Source organism: Geospiza fortis, unplaced genomic scaffold (assembly GCF_000277835.1).
Source record: "Geospiza fortis unplaced genomic scaffold, GeoFor_1.0 scaffold41, whole genome shotgun sequence".
Lineage (NCBI taxonomy): Eukaryota > Metazoa > Chordata > Aves > Passeriformes > Thraupidae > Geospiza > Geospiza fortis.
Window position 1 is genome coordinate 983,820 of NW_005054299.1, and position 4,683 is coordinate 988,502.

The 4,683-nt window shown below is 49.6% G+C and overlaps 1 protein-coding gene across 1 annotated transcript in view; it reads right to left on the bottom strand.

The window, feature by feature from the left end:
• LOC102032254 (acrosin-like) overlaps positions 1-4,683 on the bottom strand; it is a 10,485-nt gene that overhangs the window by 2,850 nt on the left and 2,952 nt on the right. The window lies entirely within an intron of this gene.

Sequence of the window (4,683 nt, forward strand, 5' to 3'; positions counted from 1 at the left end):
GCGGCAGGGTGGGAGGGCCGAGGCCATTCATGGCTCCCAGAGGCACGAGTCAGCTGCAAGCACTGAGAGCTCCGTGCAGCAGCACAGTCACAGCCGCACTGCCTGCAGCAGCTGCGCTGCCCGTGGCGCCCTTGGTCCTGGGGCTGATGTCACAGAGGGGTGGGTTCCATGTTCTGAGCACTGCGGGGTTCTGTTGCATAGGGCCCACTGGGGGAGGGGCAACATCTAATTGAGGAGCCATAGAATGGTTTGGGCTGGAAGGGACCTTGGTGATCATCTAGCTCTGACCCCCTTGCCTTGCTTGTGGAGGGATGGCTTGCGCTAGACCCGGCTGTCCACAGTGTACCTATCTTGGCTTAGAAGCTGTCCTTGAACACTTTGAGGGATGAGGCATTTAAGTACTAAGTCCTGGTCAACAGGCCCTGACTAAGGCCTGAACAACAGTCCTTTTGCCAAAATTGGCAACTTGATGGACCTTCAAAACTAGTGCTATGTATAGCCACTCCATGGATAAAAAATAGATTTACCTTTCCATACTTAGGAACTAGACAAGGCTGCATCGGGCCTTGTTTAGGAGGAGTGGGATCACAGACAAATCTCTTGGTTTTTCTTTGAGCCCTCCCAGGCCTTGGGAGCATCCCAGTAGGAGAATGAAGCCAGATGTTACTGCAGTAGAAGTTTTGGTGTCTTGCTTATTCTGCAGTATAAAAATGGGGACCTCTCACAGACAGTCAGTAACTGCACTGCCTGTAGGGGAAGGTACCTGCAGGATTTCCCAGTTGCTGTCGGTGGTTCCCCAGTCCTTCGCTATGACAGTGGCTTCCACCCAGTTGATGGGCAGGCCTGGATGATGGTCAAGGATTAGGGTAACTTGTGATGTGTCTTTCTTCATCACTGTAGGCAGTCTTCTATAGTAATGATTAGATGCATTGCCTATCTTGTCCTTTTATAAATATTTGATAATGATTTTATGTCCTGTTTACTTATCCATTTGAAATTCTTTGCAGTTTCAAATTATAATAAATGACAATTATTCCTGAAGTTGGTGTCTGTGTCTTCTGTGCTGACCCTGCTTACATGAAAACAGGCATCCACAGCTGCTCTGGGATGCCAGCATCTCGGCAGCCTCACAGTCAAGAATTCCTTCCCAATATCTCATCTAAAGCTACCCTCTGTCACTGTAAAGACATTGCCCCTTGTCCTTTTAGGACCTGCCCTTGTAAGAAGGCTCTCTGCTGCTTTCTTAGGCCCCTCTTCCTGCAGGATGAGGATTGTGCCGATCGGGCAGAGCATTGTGCCGGTAGCAGAGCATTGTGCCAGTCGCGGTGCACTCCGGAGCGCGGCTTCTGCCGAAAGACGCCCGAAACCGGCGCTAAGCTTCGGAGAGCTCCGTATCTTCATCTTTAGTGTCTCTGGTCACCTACATGTTAGCAAAAAACTTTTCCACTATGTCTCACTAGGAGAAAATGTGCCTGGAGAGAAAACATCTCCCATTGTGTTCTAGAGGTTGCACAGAGGTCTGCAGAGTGTTTTGCAAGAAGCAAAAGAAAGTCATCCAAGACGCCTTGTATTCGAATGTTAATGTGAATGGAAAAGACAGGAGAGAGGAAAGGTACTGTTTTCTATAACTTTGCAAGCTGCGCACAAAATCCCAGTGTTGTGCTGCTTCGTTCTTCGCCTTTCGGAAGAAGCCGCTCTCTCCGGCTAGCGGAGGCATGTGCCGCTCGCCGTGCGCTCCGGAGCGCGGCTTCTGCCGAAAGATGCCCGGGACCGGCGCTTAGCTTCGGAGAGCGCCGTATCTTTGTCTTTAGCGTCTCTTGGCACCTACATCTTAGCAAAAAGCTTTTCCACTAGCTGCGCACACAGTCCCAGTGCTGTGAGGCTCCGTTCTTTGCCTTTCGGAAGCTGTCACTCTCTCCGTGTCCTGGAGGCGAAGAAACGGCTTCTTCGCGTGGAGAGCATTGTACCAGTCACAGTGCGCTCTGGAGCACGGCTTCTGCCGGAAGACACCCGGGACCAGCGCTGTGCAGTCTCTGGGGCAGGCAGCAGCTGAGGAATCCATTTGGGGCAGGCAGCTGGGTGTGCAGCTGCAGTGCCAGCTGCAGATTGAGCTCTGGCTGGCAGGAGCCTGGGACCAGAGGCTGTGAACTGCCCATGCTTTGCATAACAGAGGGCACAGGGAGCTGTGGCACTGGCCAGGATTTGAATGGACACTGAGCACTGCAGCAGGAGCTGGTGGCTCCTTATGGAACGTGACATCTGTGAATCTGCTGGGGGAATGCTGAGGCTGAATGGGTATGGAAACCTGCTCTGACTGGGTGAGAGTGGCATGGGTAGGGAATCAAACAGGGCAACCATAGGCTCATTGGAGCCACCTGTGCCTCTGGAATGGTCACACAGGGGAGTTTCCTCAGTACTTTGGCAGCCCAGATGGGACTGTAGAGAAGTACCCTTAGAGCCTCACTGTTTCAAACATGCAACTGTTGGCAGCAGGTCAGCTCACCTGGGATCTTTAGAGCAGGAAGGAGCCAAACGGGAAGTGTTACAGTTTCGTGTGCAGACTCCGTGTAAATTATAAGGGTGCATTTGAACCTTTCTATTGTTGTGGCATTTGGTGCAGATTTTATGAAATCACTGGTAGAGGATGGAGAAGGCATGATCAGTGTTAGGCAGCCACAGAGGAGTTGTGGAGACCCCCATAAGGTATGAGGTGCGGGGCCCTGAGTCACTGCAAAGATACTCAAGTCTCTGCTAAAAGGGTTTTGGAGACATGCATAGGGAGAGACTTGTGCCCCTCGTGCCAGGGTGCTAGGGCCCCTGGGCGCACACAGAAGGGGGTGGAAGTCCCTTTTTGGCATGAAAAAGGAGTTTCACATCCCTTGTGATTTTTGACGTGATGGGAAATATTCTTGTTGTAATTCAGAGGACAGCTGTGCCTGAGCTTGTGTAACATTGACAGAAATTCTTATGGGCAGAAGAATTTTGCCAAGACAGCACAGTAAAGTTGTGCCAGGGCGATTGGTTGATTCCAAGCTGGTCTCCTCACTGGGCAGGGTAATGGCCTTCTGCTGCCTTGAGTGACACTCTTGCACTCAGTGTCTTTAGTGAGCCAGCAGCCCCTAACTCAAGTCACGGTGGCAGGGCTTTCGCTGTCTTTAGTGGCCAAGCAGCCCCTGAAATTTACTTCAGGAAATATTTGAAGAAGCTTAAGTCAGGGTGGCAGGGACCAATACAGATGTGGGATGGTTCTTCTCAGCCCAGCCCATCTTGATTAAGACAAATGGAGGAGTGCACCCGCTGGGAGATAGGATTCCATTGGCCTGGTGATTCCAGATTGATTTTTGCATTTTCTCTTTTGTATATTCTCTGTATTCTTTACACACATATTTGTAGCTCTGTAGCCTGTTGTTGTATCTGTGGCAAGTTTTCTCATTACTTTTCCCAACCTTTTCTGTAAGTAGAAAGACAAAACATATTTCAGACCTCCAAGCCCTGGAGAGTACAAGGCAACTAAACCTATATTTGTTCTTCTTGGAAACCAAGACTGGAAACAGCTCTTTGAGACACATTTTCATAAGCAATGTTGAGTTTCCATCTGAGTGGAAGAGGATTTAGAGACTGTTGAACTGAGGGAGGAATTACTTCACTATGTGTGGCCCGAACTGGTGATTTTTGACAAATATGCTATTTTATTAAGCTTATAAAACTGTATTCACCTCATGAAGGGGAGGAATTCTATGGTCATTTGCCATATGTGCTACTGGAGGGCTCCAATAAAGATGAGCCTTTATATTACCTCCTATGTCAAAAGTGTGGTTTTTTTGTTTTGTTCTAGGTTCTTTAAGGCATCACTTGAAGCCAAGAAGAGTATCCAAAGCAGGCAGAGTGACACGCAGCGCAAGGCATTCTGAAGCCTTCCATTAAATGGAGAAAGTCAATGTTCACTTGCTTTCACCTGGATGAGACAGGTGAAAACTGCCTTCAACAAGTCTACCCCATGGCATTCCAGAAGCCTCTACCATTCCCCCCTCCCCATCCAAGAGTATCAAAGTTTGATTGAAAAGGATATAAAAAATTGGTGCAAATTTGTACAGTTTGTAGATGATTTGTTAATTAGTGAGTTAAGAAGATTCTTTCCCATTCTGTAGTGATTATCTACAGCCCTCAGGCAAACCAGCACAGCAAGCTGCAGTTTGTGTCTCTGCAGCTGGCTCTTTGATTGCTCCTTCTCTCCATTGGCCATGCTTATACAGCCCTCTCATCTTCCACAGCTTCTCCCTTTCTCTGCCCTCATCTCCTCCCAAATATGGAGCCAAGCCCAGGCATCATTTCCCTCTGGCTCACAGGTGGGCCGTGCCTGTGAACAGCCTTGGTGTTGCAGGTGGTGTTGGCCCACTCACCTTGGCCTTCCACAGCATTCCTGGTGTGCATTCCTATTGTTCCTGCCAGGTTCCTCTCCCCAGAATGACCCCAGCTCTTCCTCTGAGTATCTGTGAAGTGTGACCACCTGGCACATCCATCCCCCTTTGCTGCCTGTGAAATGTGGCTCTGCCTAAGGGCGCTGGCACTCCAGTCAGGAGCCAGGAGTTTCCCTTGTCATGCTTGGGAGTTTCCCAGATCTGTTCCCTTAGCCCAGGCTCTCACCAGGCCCTAAATCAGCAGCCCATGTGCATTGGAGCACCA